The following is an 18,093-nucleotide window of genomic DNA, read 5'->3' as shown; positions in this document are numbered from 1 at the left end:
GGCAGATCACTGGAGGTCAGGAGTTTGAGACCAGCTTGGCTAACGTGGTGAAACCCCGTCTCTACTAAAAATACAAAAAGTAGCTGGGCGTGATGGCACATGCCTGTAGTTCCAGCTACTTGGGAGGCTGAGGCAGGAGAATCACTTGAACTCGGGAGGCGGAGGTTGCAGTGAGCCGAGATCACACCACTGCGCTCCAGCCTGGGCAACAAGAGCAAGACTCCATCTCAAAAATAAATAAATAAAAATAAAGAAATAAACAAACCAGATCATGAATGAATGAATGATACTTACCCAAGAGGTGAGAAGTCCAAGACACCATTCTCACCTCCTTAGGACATAGCACTCAGGTCTGAGTGGCTCATGGTGATCAGCCCAGCTCATCACACAGCTGGTCTGGCCTCCCCACCAGCCAGCATCCTCTCTGAGGCAGAGACCAGGCATAAGAACCCTGTCCCTGGCACTGGAGGCTCCTGCAGATGACCCTGCAGGTCCTTACCACCCGCCTGACACTGTCCCACCTCCCAGAGGCCGCCTGTGCCTTTTCTCCCACCTGTTTCACTTCATCTATTTGCATTACCTACTGACAACTAGCCTGATGCCACCTCCTCCAGGAAGTCTCCCAGGACCTCAGGATCACATGTGGGGCCCAGGAGGAGAGAGTATACTGTTCTTGTCTATCTTCATCATGCCACCCGGGAGCTCACAGGTAACTTCAGGCAGGGCCATAGTCTCTCCTCTCTGGGAACCCAGCCTGAGCCATGGTGCCTGGCACAGAGCCATGATCTGGAATTCCCACGACAGCAAACCTACAGTGGCCCAGAGGACAAAGGCCTTCCAGGCCACAAATCCCCAGAAACACTCCTCCCAGGGAACGCTCCCGTAATTGCCCTCTGGCCCTCCCGAACCCCCCAGCAGCCTCCAGTACGAAGAACCTACCATTGCCAGGCGCGGTGGCTCATGCCCGTAATCCCAGCACTTTGGGAGGCTGAGGCGGGCGGATCATGAGGTCAGGCATTTGAGACCAGCCTGGCCAACATAGTGAAACCCCATCTCTACTAAAAATACAAAAAAAAAAAAATTAGCTGGACATGGTGGCGGGCACCTTTAGTCCCAGCTACTCAGGAGGCTGAGGCAGGAGAATCGCTTGAACCCAGGAGGCAGAGGTTGTGGTGAGCCGAGATGGTGCCATTGCACTCCAGCCTGGGCGACAGATCGAGACTCTGTCTCAAAAAAAAACCAAAACAACAACAACAACAAAAAACGAATCTACTGTTTACCAGGCATTGCACGAATGTGGTCTCATGTCCTCAGCCCCTGGACAAGGCAGAGGTCCTGTGACAGGTGGAGCTTCCCGAGTGCAGAGAAGTTCAGGGACTCAAAGTCACACACTGCTAAGTGGCTGTCCTGGAATCAGACCCGGGTCTGGCCCTTCCCTACCTCCCATCCTGCCCAGCCCAGCCCTGGAATAACATTTGTGAGCCCCCTGGCCTCTGGGGACAGCGTCCGCCTGCCACGGCTCACAAAGGAAACCAAAGAGCTGGCAGGAGAGGAGAACCAAGGCGGCATTCAGTCAGGCCTGGCCACCCTCGCTGTGGGAGGGGGAGAAGGGTGCAGAGGGGGAGCAGCCCCCCTGTCCCCAAGGAGCACCCGGAAGGGGAGAGGGGAGAATGGTGAACGGGAAGAGGGGGGAGGCCACCTGCCCTCGTGTGACTCAGCTGTGCTGGTGGGACAGAGGAAGAGAGACGGATTCTTGGAAAACGCTGGGACTTGATGATAAATTGGCCTCTGGCCACACTGTGGCCGATGTGGGAGGTGGGGAAGGCTGGCGCAGTCCCAGCTCCAAACCCCAGACTTACCCCGAGTGGCTGTGAGCCCTTGGCCCAGAGAGAGCCTCAGTTTCATTACCTGTAAAATGGAGTACAAGTATCACCACCTCCTGGGAGTGAGGCAGAGAAGACACCCCAGGAGTGTGCCCGGCTGCTCAGGAAGGGGACTGTCACTACTCTGGAGGCCCTGGTGCACAGGATGGACAGGCGAGAGCGGGGTGGCATTCAGACCAACAGGCCCCCTTTTGTGCCACCCTCCTCTGCCGTTTCCCGGACACAAGCCCCGGCTGCATTTCATGGCTTCCATTTCAGCTGCCCGGGGGTGGCGGGCTGCAGCCTCGGAACTCTCTGCCAATCAGGGCCCCGGCGGAGAGGGACGGGTGCCAAGTGGAGCAGTGGAAAGCCCGTCTCGGTTTGGCGGGCCAGCCTTGTCCTGGGGTGAGGGAGGTGGGAGCCAGGAAGTGGGCACGCCTGCAGAGACCCCGGACGTGGCTCACTCCCGGAGGGGCAGGTGCTTGGCAGGGACACTCCTGCTGGCTGGGTTGGGTCATATCCAGTCTTCACCAGACCCCACTCTCTCCAGGGCCCTCGGGGGTCCCGGCAGCTGGGGAGCTCATGCCCACACTTCCTGAGGGGTAACCCACAGTCCCCACAATCAGGCCCCAGAGGTAGGCTCAGCACAGTCCCTACCCACACGCCACGAGCCCTAAGGCACCAGGCACAACAGCACCTCTCGGAGGAGCAAGGGCCCCGTAACCTGAAGCCTGGGCAGGGAGCACCTGCGGGGCAGAGGGTCTGGGATCCGGCAAGGGAAACTGACCACACTCTGCCAGGTCCACCCAACACCCAAGGATCTGGTCAGGCTGGAATGCAGGGGGGCATCTAGAGAGTGTGACAGACAGGCAGGCTCTCCCCGACGTGCCCCAGCAATCAGGCTGAGGGGATGAGGGGCCACAGAAAGACTCCAAGCCAGGGGTCCCCCACAATCAGACAAGCACGCCAGCAAGACCACTCTGGGAGCTGAGGATGATGGTGAACTGCCAGCGGGGGCAGTAAGGTTGGGGTGCAGGGAGAGAGGCCCGCTGGGGGCTGCTGAGATGGAAGCGGACCCCCAAAATGTGGCCGGGCGTGGTGGCTCATGTCAGTAATCCCAGCACTTTGGGAGGCCAAGATGGGAGGATCACCTGAGGTCAGGAGTTCAAGACCAGCCTGGCCAACATGGCGAAACCCCATCTCTACTAAAAATGGAAAGATTAGCTGGGCGTGGTGGCAGGCGCCTGTAATCCCAGCTACTTGGGAGACTGAGGCAGGAGAATCACTTGAACCCAGGAGGTGGAGGTTGCAGTGAGCCAAGATGGTGCCATTGCCTGGGCACCAGCCTGGGCGACAAAGTGAGATTCCATCTCAAAAACAAACAAAATGTGGCCTGATCTGGGACAGAGAGGGAACGCAGGGAGGGAGGCGGGGGAAGGTAGGGGCTGCAGCAGAGAACTTAAAGGAACCACAGGGCACCAACCTGAGGGCACCCAACGATAGGTGGGCAGGAATAGGACCAGCCTTTGTGGGGGAGGCCAGGCTGCACAACCCACCAGCTGAGAGACAGAGAGCCACTGCGCCTCCCCAGGAAAAGGCAAACCCAGGGTGCCCCATCCAATGGGCAAGTCAAAAGGCCTGGCAATGCCAAGTGTTGGAGAGGGGGCAGAGCAGTGGGTGGGTAGGCGCAGATGGCAGAGCCCCTGGTCTGCACAGGGGACGTGAGTGTACACTGGAGGGACAGGTGTTACCCTAGAGGGCCCTCCCTGGCAACTGGCCTGCCTGCCCTGGAGGCACCTACAGGATGAACTCCATTGTAAGAACAGGGAGGGGTGGTTTGGTGGTGGGAAGGGACTGGGGTGGGGTAACTGGGGACTTTATTTGTTTATTTATTCATTTATTTTTGGAGACAGGGTCTCCCTCTGTCGCCCAGGCTGGAGTGCAGTGACGCAATCATAGCTCATTGCAGCCTTGAACTCCTGGACTCAAGTGATCCTCCCTCCTTAACCTCCCAAGTAGTTGGAACCACAGGTGTATGCCACCATATCCGGTTAATTTTTGTAGAGACAGGATCTCACTATGCTGCCCAGGCTGGTCTTGAACTCCTGGCTTCAAGCGATCCTCTTGGCTCAGCCTCCCAGAGTGCTGGGATTACAGGCATTAGCCACCATGCCCAGCCTTTGTTATATTTCTAAGGTTTGTTTCCTAGCCCTATGGGATGCACATGGATGTTCAATGTATACTGTCTATTCCTCTGAATATCTAACAAATTTCTTAATCTTTTTTTTTTTTTTTTTTTTTTTTGAGTCAGAGTCTCCCTCTGTTGTCCAGGTTGGAGTGCAATGGCGTGATCTCAGCTTACTGCAACCTCCACCTCGTGGGTTCAAGCAATTCTCCTGCCTCAGCCTCCCGAGTAGCTGGGATTACAGGCACCTGCCATCATGCCCAGATAATTTTTATATTTTTGTAGAAATGGGGTTTCAGCCGGGCGCGGTGGCTCAAGCCTGTAATCCCAGCACTTTGGGAGGCTGAGATGGGCGGATCACAAGGTCAGGAGATCGAGACCATCCTGGCTAACACGGTGAAACCCCGTCTCTACTAAAAAAAAAAATACAAAAAACTAGCCGGGCGAGGTGGCGGGCGCCTGTGGCCCCAGCTACTCCGGAGGCTGAGGCAGGAGAATGGCGTAAACCCGGGAGGCGGAGCTTGCAGTGAGCTGAGATCCGGCCACTGCACTCTAGCCTGGGCGACAGAGCCAGACTCAGTCTCAAAAAAAAAAAAAAAAAAAAAGAAATGGGGTTTCACCATGTTGGCCAGGCTGGTCTTGAACTCCTGACCTCAGGTGATCCGCCTGCGTTGGCCTCCCAAAGTGCTGGGATTACAGGCGTGAGCCACCGTGCCTGGCTTCTTAATCATTTTTTTAAAGAAAAATAAAGATAGGCTAGGTACGGTGGCTCACGCCTGCAATCCTAGCACTCTGGGATGCCAAGGCAAGAGGATCACTTGAGGCCAGGAGTTCAAGACCAGCCTGGACAACACAGTGAGACCTCACCTCCTAAAAAATTAAAATTAAAAAAAAAAAAAAATTACCAGGCATGGTGACAAACACCTGTAGTCCCAGCTACTTAGGAGGCTAAGGCGGGAGGATTGCTTGAGCCCAGAAGTTTGAGGCTGCAGTGAGCTGTGAGCTATGATTGTCCCACTGAATCCCATCCTGGGCCACAGAGCAAGATCCTTTTTCTTTTCAGACTGAGTCTCATTCTCTCACCCATGCTGGAGTGCAGTGGCATGATCTCGGCTCACTGCAACCTCTGCCTCCCGGGTTCAAGCGATTCTAGTGCCTCAGCCTCCCAAGTAGCTGAGGCTACAGGAGTGCGCCACCACACCTGGCTAATTTTTGTATTTTTAATAGAGACGGGGTTTCACCATGTTGGCCAGGTTGGTCTCGAACTCCTGACCTCAGGTGATCCACCCGCCTTCACCTCCTAAAGTGGTGGAATTACAGGCGTGAGCCACCGCACCTGGCCTAAGACCCTATTTATAAAAAAAAAAAAAAAGATAAGAGACACAAGGGGAGGGAGAAGGAAACATCTCCACTGCACACCCACCAAGAGGCAAGCCCCCAACAGAGAGGACCCCAAATGCTGACTGCTAGGCCAGGCTTTCTGAGCCAATGGTGAGCCCTGCTCTGAGCACGAAGGGGGCTCCCCAAGTCCTGCCCTACCAGGTACCCCAATGCCCACACATGCACTAGAATGCCAGTCCCACCCCAATCCTGCACCATGCAGAATCCAGTGGGGGGTCCTGGGTGTGACACCACTCCAGGCTGGCACCTCACCTGCTCCACGGGCCCCACTGCCCATCTAGCCCACGCGGCTTTGTTTGCATTTGCCCAAGGCTCAGGGAATCTGAGAAGCTTGACTTAGGTCACCCAGTGGTGAAGCTAGAGTCTCCACATCCTCCCTGGCCAGAGCAAGTAGAGGGCAGGGCTGGACGGCCCCTTCCCTGTGAGTCTTGCAGGCTCTCAGGCGGAAGCCAAAGCTCTGAGCCTTATATACACTATCCCTCGGGTCTGGGAGAGCCGATGGGAGGGTGCCCGGCTGTCTGTGCTGCTGTCTCCACCCATACTTGGTCAGCCTTCTCCCACTTGCTCTGCCAGGCCCGCAGGGAGCTGCAGCCCCAGCTGTGCAGGCAACACTCACACAGTTGCTGGCCAGCAGTGGGGGTACGGGGGAGCCCCAAGAAGAACGGGGTGGGGATAAATCCTGAGCTGCCCTGAGAACACCCATTGGCCTGGTGGCCATCCAGATAGTGGGGACAGCCGAGAGCCAGCGTGGGGATGGAGCCTTGCCCCAGCATCACAGCAGATCTGGGGCCGGAACCCAGGCTCCACAAGCCCACGTGGCTTCAAACAGGAGGGAGGGAGATGAAACTGGCAAGACCACAGTATATAGTGAGGACCACGTTTACACAGCGCAAGGCTCGGCGTTCCTGGGCTGAGCAGGGCAGGACAGACCTAGGCCAAGTGCCCCAGTCAAACCCCAACTTCTCTGGCAGCTGCAGCTGGGAGACAAGCAAGGGTTGAGTCTAGAAGCCCGGGTTCTGGTCCCACACACTACCATTCTCACTATGTCCGAGCTCAGGGCTGCGGTTCCTCAGTTGTAGAGAAGGCATCTTCTGGTCAGGGGTGGTGGCTCACGCCTGTAATCCCAGCATTTTGGGAGGCTGAGGTGTGCAGATCACCTGAGGTGAGGAGTTCAAGACCAGCTGACCAACACAGTGAAACCCCATCTCTACAAAAATACAAAAATTAATCGGGCGTGGTGGTGTGCACCTGTAATCCCAGCTACTTGGGAGGCTGAGGCAGGAGAATTGCTTGAACCAGGGAGGGGGAGGTTGCAGTGAGCCGATATCATGCCATTGCACTCCAGCCTGGGTGACAGAGTAAGACTCTGTTTCAAAAAAATTTAAAAAATAAAAAAAAGTTAAAAATAAAGGAGGCATCTTCCTTGCCCTACCAACAGCCTGGGGACCACAGGGCCCTGGGAACGCCCAGCCTATCTGTCTTGTGAGAGCTGGACACACAGAGAGTTGGCATGCTCAGAACCACCAGCCATAAAAAAAGGTCCAACACCGAAAATAACCCACACATCCATCACCATTAGAATGAGTCAATAAGGCCAGGCATGGTGGCTCACGCCTGTTATCCCAGCACTTTGGGAGGTCAAGGCGGGTGGATCACTTGAGGCCAGCAGTTCGAGACCAGCTTGGCCAACATGTTGAAACCCCATCTCTACTAAAAATGGTGGCAGGCACCTGTAATCCTAGCTATTTGGGAGCCTGAGGCAGGAGGATCACTTGAACCCACGAGGTAGAGGCTGCAGTGAGCTGAGATCACGCCAGTGCACTCCAGTCTTAGCAACAGAGCAAGACTCTGTCTCAAAAAAAAAAAAAAAAAAAAAAAAAGCTGGGCACAGTGGCTCATGCCTGTAATCCCAGCACTTCGGGAGGCCGAGGTGGGCAGATCACCTGAGGTCAGGAGTTTCAGACCAGCCTGGCCAACATTGTGAAACCCCGTCTCTACCAAAAATACAAAAAAAAAAAAAAAAAATTACCCGGGCATTGTGGTGGGTGCCTGTAATCCCAGCTACTCGGGAGGCTGAGGCAGGAGAATTGCTTGAACGCTGGAGGTGGAGGTTGCAGTGAGTCGAGATCATGCTATTGCACTTCAGCCTGGAGACAAGAGCGAGACTCTGTCTCAATAATAATAATAATAATAAAAGTAAACAAGTTGTGGTTTGTTCGCATAGTAGAATAACATACAGCAATGAGAATGAACGAATGCCAACTGCATGCAATGATATGTAAGAACCTCGCAATTACAATCTTGAGTGAAAGAAGTCGGACATAAAAACAGTGCATACAAAAGAAGACATACAAGCGGCCAAGAACCATATAAAAAATGCTCAGCATCACGGATCATCAGAACATGCAAATTAAAATCACAATGAGATACCATCTTACGCCAGTCAGACTGGCTATTATTCAAAAGCCTGAAAACAATGCATGTTGGAGAGGATGTGGAGAAAAGGGAACGCTTATACACTGTTGGTAAGAATGCAAATTAGTACCTTTATGGGAAACGGTGCAGAGATTTCTCAAAGAACTGAACATAGAATGGGCCTTCTATCCAGCAATCCTACTAATTGCCATCTACCCAAAGGAAAATGATTCATTCTGTCCAAAGGATACCTGCACTGGTATGTTGATCACAGCACAATTCACGAGAGCAAAGATATGGAATCAACACATGTGTCCGTCAGGGGAGGACTGGATAAAGAAAATGTGGTATATGTCTACCACGGAATACCACTCAGCCATCAAAAAGAATGAAATCATGTCTGTTTCAGCAACATGGATGGAACTGGGAGCCATTATCCCTAGCGAAACAACTCAGAAAATCAAATACCACATGATGGTACTTATAAGTGGGAGCTAAACAATGCGTATACATGAAAATACAGAGGGGAGTAATAGACGCCAGAGACTACGAAAGGTGGGAAGAGGCCGGGCGCGGAAGCTCATGCCTGTAATCACAGCACTTTGGGAGGCCAAGGCGGGCGAATCATTTGAGGTCAGGAGTTCGAGACCAGCCTGGCCAAATTGGCAAAACCCCAGCTCTACTAAAAATTCAAAAATTAGCTGGGCGTGGTGGCGCGCGCCTATAATCCCAGCTACTAGGGAGGCTGAGGCAGGAGAATCGCTTGAACCCAGGAGGCGGAGGTTGCAGTGAGCTGAGATCACAGCACTGTACTCCAACCTGGGCAACAAGAGCAAAACTCTGTTAAAAAACAAAATTAAAAAGCTGGGCAGAGTGGCTCATGCCTGCAATCCCAGCACTTTGGGAGGCTGAGGCGGGTGGATCACCTGAGGTCAGGAGTTTGAGACCAGCCTGACCAACATGGAGAAACACCGTCTCTACTAAAGATACAAATTAGCTGGGCATGGTGGTGCATGCCTATAATCTAGGTACTTGGGAGGCTGAGGCAGGAGAATTGCTTGAACTCGGGAGGTGGAGGATGCGGTGAGCCAAGATTGCGCCATTGCACTTCAGCCTGGGTGACAAGAGCAAAACTCTGCCTCAAAAAAAAAAAAAAAAAAAAAAACGAAGAAGAAGAAGGCCTCAAGTCAGCACCCCAGGGTGCTGCTCTCTCACTCCTATACCTTCTCCTGCAGGCAAGGGTTGGGGAAGAGGCTGAGCCCACTGAGGTTCAGGCCTGGTCCCTGAGTGGCATAAGCCGCCCCAGCCAGAGGGGACGGGGTGCAAATCAGGGTCCACTCCAGGGTGTGGTGTCTTGGAGAAAAGACGAACCCAGCAGGCCATGAGCACACTATGCCCCTGAGGGGCAGCCCAGCACACTACAAGGGGCAGGGAGGGTGGAGGAGGAACAGAACTAATTTGGTGGCCCAGGGGTGAGGACAGTCACTAATTAGCCTTCAAGGCAGGGTCTTTACTATTTATTTATTTATTTACTTATTTATTTATTTTTGCGACAGGGTCTTGCTGTGCTGCCCAGGCTGTAATGCAGTGGCACGATCACAGCTCACTGCAGCCTCAAACTCCTGGGGGTCAAGCAATCCTCCCACCTCAGCCTCCTGAGTAGCTGGGATTACAGACACTGCACCCGGCTAATTTTTGTATTTTTTATAGAGACAGGGTTTTACCAAGATGCCCAGGCTGGTCTCCAACTCTGGGGCTCCACTGATCATCCTGCCTCGGCCTCCCAAAGTGTTGGGATTACAGGTGTGAGCCACCGTGCCTGGCCTCAACATCGGTTCTTTTCTTCTGCTGCTTCCAGAAAGGGAACCGCATGTTAGTCATCAAATTCTGGCTGAAAGCCACAGACACCCACCCACACTCATATCCACTAGGTCACATATCCAGGCCTTCACACGTGCCATGCCGGGTTCCTAGAATGCCCTTCCTCTCACTGGGTACAACTTTTTTATTTAAACATTTTTTAAAAAATAGAGACAGGCTGGGCACAGTGGCCCACGCCTGTAATCCCAGCACTTTGGGAGGCCGAAGCTGGCGGTGGCGGATCACCTGCAGTCAGGAGTTCGAGACCAGCCTGGCCAACATGGTGAAACCCCATTTCTACTAAAAATACAAAAATTAGCCGGGCGTGGTGGCACATGCCTGTAATCCCAGCTACTCGGGAGGCTGAGGCAGGAGAATCGCTTGAACCCAGGAGGCGGAGGCCGCAGTGAGCTGAGATCGCGCCACTGCACTCCAGCCTGGGCAGCAGAGTGAAATTGCGTCTCAAACAAAACAAAACAAAATAAAAAATAAAATAAAATAAAATAAAAATAGCGACGGGGCCAGGTGCGGTGGCTCATGCCTGTAATCCCAGCACTTTCGGAGGCCGAGGCGGGTGGATCACCTGAGATCAGGAGTTCAAGATCAGCATGGCAAAACCCTGTCTCTACTAAAAATACCAAAAAAAAAAAAAAAAAAAAATAGCTGGGTGTGGTGGCAGGCACCTGTAATCCCAGCTACTGGAGAGGCTGAGGCACAAGAATTGCTTGAACCCAGGAGGTGGAGGTCACAGTGAGCTGAAATCACGCTACTGCACTCTAGCCTGGGCGAGAGCGTGAAACTATGTCTCAAAATAAATAAATAAATAAAAATAAGAGACGGGGTCTCACACTACGTTGCCCAGGCTGGTCTCGAACTCCTAGGCTCAAGCGATCATCCTGCCTCGGCCTCCCAAACCGCTGAGATTGCAGGTGTGAACACTGCACCAGACCGTGGGTGCAGCTTTAGGAGGGCAAGATCTTTCCATATCTTGTTCATTGCTGGGCTCTCGGTACCTAGGACAGCAACCAGCCCATGCAGGAGCTCAAAAATATATGTTTAGTGAATATATGAATGCATTAAAATGCCCTCTTCTGGATCGCTTGAGCCCTGGAGGTGGAGGTTGGAGTGAGCCGAGATGGCACAACTGCACTCTAGCCTGGGCGACAGAGAGAGACTCCATCTCAAAAAAAAGAAAAAAATGCCCTCCTCTGCTACTCTCGTCCTCCCCACATCGAGCTGGATTCTTACAGTGTCTTGTTCACACCTCATCGCCACATTCACCAGCCTGCTCAGAGCTATCTCTGGGATGGACAGAAAGAAGCAGATCAACATTCTGACTGACAGGTTGTGCTGGAAAGGCTGGTCCCCCAAGCACACAAGGCATGGAGTGTTCCCAGGGGTAGGTCCCACAAACAAAGGAACAGGCAGTAATCCCCCCATCACTGGAGGGGTTCAAGTAGACAGAGGCTGGGGCTTCCTCTCAAAGTGGGGGCCCTGCTTTTTTTTTCTTTTTTTGAGACGGAGTCTCGCTCTGTCCCCCAGGCTGGAGTGCAGTGGCGCGATCTCGGCTCACTGCAAGCTCCGCCTCCCGGGTTCACGCTATTCTCCTGCCTCAACCTCCTGAGTAGCTGGGACTACAGGCGCCCGCCACCGCACCCGGCTAATTTTTTGTATTTTTAGTAGAGACGGGGTTTTACCGTGGTCTCGATCTCCTGACCTTGTGATCCACCTGCCTCGGCCTCCCAAAGTGCTGGGATGACAAGCATGAGCCACCGCGCCTGGCCTTGTTTTCTTATTCAGTTGGGTTTTTTTCTGAGACAGGGTCTTACTCTGTCGCCCAGGCTGGAGGGTGGTAGCACAATCAGGGCTCACTGCAACCTCAACTTCCCAGGCTCAAGCAATTCTCCTGCCTCAGCTCCTCCCACCCCAGTGGCACTACAGGCAGGCGCCATGATGTCCAGTTATTTTTTGCTTATTTTTTTTGCAGACATGGGCCCTTGCTAGGTTGCCCAGACTGGTCTCAAGCCCCTGAGTTCAAGCAATCCTCCCGCCTTGGCCTCCCAAAGTGCTAGGATTACAGGTGTGAGCCACCACACCCAGCCGGTTCCTGCTCTTGTTGGCACAGCTGCTCTTAGAGGCTCTCCTGAGCTCATACCAGGATTCTGCAGCTGTACAGATGCATCTCTTTCCCCGTACCCCAGACCCAAGCTGACTGAGGACACAGACTCTGAGAAGAAGGAACGGAGCAGCAAGCCAGGAGCCCAGATACTTGCATCAGAGAGGCAACCCGCAGCTGATCAGCCAGTAACGGGGGACGATGGTGTCCGTGAGGGAACAACAGATGCTGGTCTTAGGGACTGTATTAGTCTGCTACGGCTGTCATCACAAAGGACCACAGACTAGGTGGCTTAAACAACAGAGATGTAGGGGTCACAGCTATGGAGGCTGAAAAAGTCCAAGGTCAAGGTGCCAGCAGGGTTGGTTTCTTTCGCTTTTTTTTTTTTTTTTGAGACAAAGTCTCACTCAGGCTTTTTTTTTTCTTTCTGAGACAGGGTTTCACTCCGTCATCCAGGCTGGAGTGCAATGACATGATCTCGGCTCACTGCAAGCTCCGCTTCCCGGGTTCAAGTAATTCTCCTGCCTCAGCCTCCCGGGTAGCTGGGACTACAGGTGTGCGCCACTACACCTGGCTAATTTTTTATCTTTTTAGTAGAAACGGGGTTTTGCCATATTGGCCAAGCTGGTCTGGAACTCCTGACCTCGTGATCTGCCCACCTCGGCCTCCCAAAGTGCTGGGATTACAGGCGTGAGCCACCGTGCCTGGCCCTTTTTTTTTTTTCCATTTTTTTCAGAGTCTTGCTCTGTTGCTCAGGCTGGAGTGCAGTGTGGCAATCTCAGTTTACTGCAGCCTCCGTCTCCCAGATTCAAGTGATTCTCCTGCCTCAGCCTCCCGAGTATCTAGGATTACAGGTGTGCGCCACTACACCTGGCTAATTTTTGTATTTTTAGTAGAGACAGTGTTTCACCATGTTGGCCAGGCTGGTCTTGAACTCCTGACCTCGTGATCCGCCCACCTCAGCCTCCCAAAGTGCTGGGATTACAGGCGTGAACCACAGCACTGGGCACAGCAGGGTTGTTTTTTTTGGAGGCCTCTCTCCTTGGCGTGGAGATGGCTGTCTTTTCCCTGGGTCCTCATGTGGTCTTCCCTCTGAACATGCCTGTGTCCAAATGTCCTTTACTTACAAGGACAGTGCTCATATTGGACGAGGACACCAGTCATATTGGATGAGGGCCCAAATGACCTCATTTGAACTTGATTACCTCTATAAAAACTTTTTTTTCCTCTTCTTTTTTTCTGAGACAGGGTTTCATTCTGTCGTCCAGGCTGGAGTGCAGTGGCACGATCATAGCTCACTGCAGATTCAAACTCCTGGGTTCAAGAGATCCTCCTGCCTCAGTATCCCAAGTAGCTGGGACCACACCCAGCTAAGTTTTTTAATTTTCTGTAGAGATGAGGTCTTGCTCTGTTGCCCAGGCTGGTCTCAAACTCCTAGGCTCAAGCAATTCTCCCTCCTTGGCCTCCCAAAGTGCTGGGATTACAGGCATGAGCCCTGATTCCTGGCCTAATTTTCTCATTTACTTTTAATCAGGTTAGACTGTGTTTATCATTGTAAATCACCTCAAGTCCTTTCTGGAATCAAACCAGGAACACACAAGCCCCTTTCAGACGTCTTCCAACTCCTCCTCTGTGGTCCCTGGCTCCAAAGAAGCTGAATGTGAGCAAAGTAAAGAAACGAATGGGCTGGGCGCGGGGGCTCACACCTGTAATCCCAGCACTTTGGGAGGCCAAGGCGCACGGATCACGAGGTCAGGAGTTCGAGACCAGCCTGGCCAACACGGTGAAACCCCATCTCTACTAAAAATACAAAAAATTAGCTGGGCGTGGTGGCAGGCACCTGTAATCCCAGCTACTCGGGAGGCTGAGGTGGGAGAATCGCTTGAACCCAGGAGGCGGAGGTTGCAGTGAGCCGAGATCACGCCATTGCACTCCAGCCTGGGCGACAGTGCAAGACTCCATCTCAAAAAAGAAAGAAAGAAAGAGGCCGGGCGCGGTGGCTCAAGCCTGTAATCCCAGCACTTTGGGAGGCCGAGACGGGCGGATCACTAGGTCAGGAGATCGAGACCATCCTGGCTAACACGGTGAAACCCCGTCTCTACTAAAAAATACAAAAAACTAGCCGGGCGAGGTGGCGGGTGCCTGTAGTCCCAGCTACTCGGGAGGCTGAGACAGGAGAATGGCGTAAACCCGGGAGGCGGAGCTTGCAGTGAGCTGAGTTCCGGCCACTGCACTCCAGCCTGGGCTACAGAGCGAGACTCCATCTCAAAAAAAAAAAAAAAAAAAGAAAGAAAGAAAGAAGGAAGGAAGGAAGGGAGGGAGAGAGGGAGGGAGGGAAGGAATGGGTTTGTGCAGGGAACAGCCTACATTACAAAAGGGAACAGCCTAGCAGAAGCAGAAAGGTACAAGGTGGCAAAAAACCCAGACGCCCAACATTACTTCTCCCTGCCGCCAGTATAACTCCCCCAACTTCACACTCAACGTGGGAGAATAGTGGGTTCTTCACTGAGCCCCCAGACAGACACTCTACTCCCTGCTGCTCCATTCTTGACTTTTCTTCTTTTGCCCCCATCACGAATGCCCTCCTTAACTGCCTCAAGCCCACCTACCCTTCAAAACTCAGCCGCCACTTGATGCAGTGGCTCACACCTATAATCCTAGCACTTTGGGACGCCAAGGTGGGAGGATCCCTTGATCTCAGGGGTGTGAGACCACCCTGGGCAACACGGTGAAACCCTGTCTACAGAAAAATATAAAAATTAGCTGGGCATGGTGACATGCGCCTGTAGTCACAGCTACTGGAGAGGCTAAGGTGGGAAGATGGCTGGGAGGTCGAAGCTGCAGTGAGCTGAGATCACGCCACTGCACTCCAGCCTGGTTGACAGAGCCAGGCCCTGTCTCAAAACAAAGCAAAACAAAACCTAGCCCCAGTTCTTTTTTTTTTTTTTTTTTTTTTTTTGAGACGGAGTCTCGCCCTGTCGCCCAGGCTGGAATGCAGTGGTGCCACATCGGCTCACTGCAACCTCCGCCTCCCAGGTTCAAGCGATTCTCCTGCCCCAGCCTCCCAAGTAGCTGGGATTACAGGCGCACGCCACTACGCCCAGCTAACTTTTGCATTTTCAGTAGAGACGGGGTTTCACTATGTTGGTTAGGCTGGTCTCGAACTCTTGACTTTGTGATCTGCCAGCCTCGGCCTCCCAAAGTGCTGGGATTACAGGCGTGAGCCACCACGCCCAGCCCCTAGCCCCAGTTCTATTCCTCCAGGAAGCCCTCCAGACTACCCCACCCAACACACCACAGCCCGGCCTCCCAGCATAACCTTCAGATCAATATGCAACCGTTGCCCAGCCAACAGCTCCACTAGGCATCAAAGTGTCTGGCCTTGAAATGCTTCTGGAAAGCGCTAGTATTGTTTACATTGTCAGGAAGCAGGGCGGATGTCTTCCCAATTTAGTAAAAGCTTCTGGAAGCTCAATGCTGCACACTGTGGGGTGGGCAGGGGCTAGAGCACCCCCAAAAGGAGCTGGCCAGAATCAGCCAGGTTTAACTGCAGGTAAGGGCAGACCAGCTTGAGACCTCAGGGTGGTGGGGGCGACGCTGAAAAACCAGGCCCTTCTCCTGGTGAGCCGGAAATTCCACCCTCTCATCCCAAGGGGCGGAAAAGGCAAAGGAGGGAAATGAATCGGGAGCGGGTGTCGCTCAGGGCTCAGGCTAGAGTGGAAGGTATGATCCCAGCCATGGAGCAAGAAACACTCCGTCAAGACAGAAGCCGTTAAGCAGAGAAGGTCCTAAATTCAGGCCTCGTTAATAAAAGCCATCTGGCCTGTTTCGCCTTCTACTCAGAAGGGAAACGTTTCATTAACATTTTGAAGCATTTTCCTCTGCAAACACGAGTTTTGTATTACTGGTTCCGTTGTGACTAGCCTTGCAGCCCAGTGAGAAGAGCCAGGTCAGGAGGCTCAAAAGCTCGGGTCTGGCTGGGCACGGTGGCTCATGCCTGTCATCCCAGCACTTCGGGAGGCCGAGGCGGGCAGATCACTTGAGGTCAGGGGCTCGAGACCAGCCTGGCCAACATGGTGAAACCCCGTCTCTACTAAAAATACAAAAATTAGCCAGGCGTGGTTGCACGTGCCTATAATCCCAGCTACTCAGGAGGCTGAGGCAGGAGAATTACTTGAACCCAGGAGGCAGAGGTTGCGGTGAGCCGAGATCACACCATTGCACTCCAGCCTGGGCAACAAGAGCGAAACTCCGTCTCAAAAAAAAAAAAAAAAAAAAGCTCAAGTCCTACACTGCCGGTCGGACCTACATTTCCAGGTCCTGAAAGGAGAGAGCCTCCTCCTGTCCCAGGGCAGGGCTAGGGGAAGCCAGTCGCAGGCAGCCCTGGCCATCGCACCTGTCCTCTCCTCCCCACACGGGCCTGATCAGTGCACTCTGGTTTCTTTCAACAAATCACGCTGCAACTGATCAGTCCCACATCCGGTGGCACAATGGCTAATTGACCATGGGTCTGCCTCCTCCATCAGCTCATGAGCTCCCTGAATGCCCAGCTTCGCTGGTCCTCACCTAGCACACAACTTTCATCATCAATGCAGCCAACCAATTATCCCAGCTGTGCCAGCCCCGTTTTCAACCCCCAGCCCCAGAGACCACGTGGCCTGCCCCCCACCAGCCCAGCAGAGGCGGGTGGGCTTCCATATCCAGGCTGGACTAATCAGTGTCTCTCTGCACCCCAAGATGAAGGAGACCCCCATTGGGAGGTCCCGTGGACTCAGGCTACAGCCCCGTTCAACACAGCCACGCTCACAACCCAAGGAGACGGAGCCCGTAGGGGAAAGGAGAAGGAGACAGGATGGATGCGCTGAGAGAGGCCGAGAAAATGAAACCGCAGTCCACAGAGAGGAAAGCCAGAGGAGGAGCTGCCTGCCAGCTTCCGGGGTCCCGGGGGGCCAGGTCGCCTGCAATTGTTTGCTGCACAAATTCTCTGTTCTCTACTCTTAAGTCCCTTTTCACTTAACCTAATTGAAGGAGGTTCCTGTTCCCTGCAACAAAATAATTCCAAAGGTATGGGATCGGAGGGCACTCCCACACCACCCTCAAAGCCAGCCCTGCTCCTCAAACCATGCCCACTCCTCGCAGTTTATTAAAGGGGCCACAGCAGCCTTAGGTGAGGCAAGTCTGGGTGTGCCCAGCCTGGGAGCATGGGGAGAGGTACAGTGGAAAGATACAACTGGGGGCGGCCCCTAAAAGGTAGATAGCGTATTTGGACTTTGCACCTGAGCAAAAGGGGTGGGTGTCTGAGAAGGCAGGATCATAATTGTTCGGGGACATGAACCTGAAGAGGGTGGGTAGAACACTGTGGCTGAAGGAGGCATACCTCCCAGGCATACAGTAGGTGCTTAGCAAATGCATCAAGGGCAGACACAGCCACCTCTTTGCACCAGGATATTCTTATCTGTTAAATGTAGGCAGCCTTATCAAAATATCCACAAATGAAGGAATGAATTTAAAGAGCTTAGAACCAGGCCGGGTGTGGTGGCTCAGGCCTGTAATCCCAGCACTTTGGGAGGCCAAGGTGGGCAGATCACTTGAGGTTAGGAGTTCCAGACCAGCTTGGCCAACACGGTGAAACCCCGCCTCTACTAAAACTACAAAAAATTAGCCAGTCTTGGTGGCATGGGCCTGTAGTCCCAGCTACTCGGGAGGCTGAGGCAGGAGAATTGCTTTAATCCGGGAGGTAGAAGTTGGAATGAGCTGAGGTCACACCACTGTACTCCGGCCTGGGCGACAGAGCAAGACTCCATCTCAAAAAAGCTCAGAACCATTCTCCACAAAGTAAGCACTTAATATATACTTTTTTTTTTTTTTAACCTGCACAAAATCTGAAGTTCTCACAAGAACCAATGGGCAGGGAATTAGAGGGTCACAAACGCAGCTTCCCTCCCCTGGATATGGAAGTGGAGGTAGAGCAGGTGGCATCAAGAGGGTAGAACTGGCTGGGCACGGTGGCTCACGCCTGTAATACCAGCACTTTGGGAGCCTGAGGCAGGTGGATCACCTGAGGTCAGGACTTCAAGACCAGCCTGGCCAACATGGTGAAATCCTGTCTCTACTAAAACTACAAAAAAATTAGCCGGATGTGATGGCGCATGCCTGTAATCCCAGCTACTGGGGAGGCTGAGGCAGGAGAATCGCTGGGGGCGGAGGTTGCAGCAAGCCAAGATCGCACCATTGCACTCCAGCCTGGGCAACAA

The 18,093-nt window shown here is 53.2% G+C and overlaps 2 protein-coding genes across 17 annotated transcripts in view; one reads left to right on the top strand and one right to left on the bottom strand.

The window, feature by feature from the left end:
• RFC2 (replication factor C subunit 2) overlaps positions 1–18,093 on the top strand; it is a 113,213-nt gene that overhangs the window by 29,891 nt on the left and 65,229 nt on the right. The gene's annotated exons all lie outside the window — the stretch shown is intronic.
• The window catches only part of CLIP2 (CAP-Gly domain containing linker protein 2), a 227,999-nt gene that overhangs the window by 207,350 nt on the left and 2,556 nt on the right, over positions 1–18,093 (bottom strand). For 4 of the 16 annotated variants that reach the window (XR_013415204.1, XM_028845696.2, XM_077996633.1 and 1 more), the window contains exon 2: positions 1,860–1,908. The exons of 11 other annotated variants lie outside the window; for them this stretch is intronic. The gene's annotated coding sequence lies outside the window, so the exon portion shown is untranslated. Of the gene's footprint in view, positions 1–939; positions 1,059–1,859; positions 1,909–18,093 lie in introns of all 16 variants that reach the window. One more of the 16 variants, XM_077996630.1, reaches the window with a different exon arrangement.

This window comes from Macaca mulatta, chromosome 3 (genome assembly GCF_049350105.2).
Source record: "Macaca mulatta isolate MMU2019108-1 chromosome 3, T2T-MMU8v2.0, whole genome shotgun sequence".
Taxonomy (NCBI): Eukaryota; Metazoa; Chordata; class Mammalia; order Primates; family Cercopithecidae; genus Macaca; species Macaca mulatta.
This window is presented reverse-complemented; position numbering and strand designations above follow the sequence as displayed.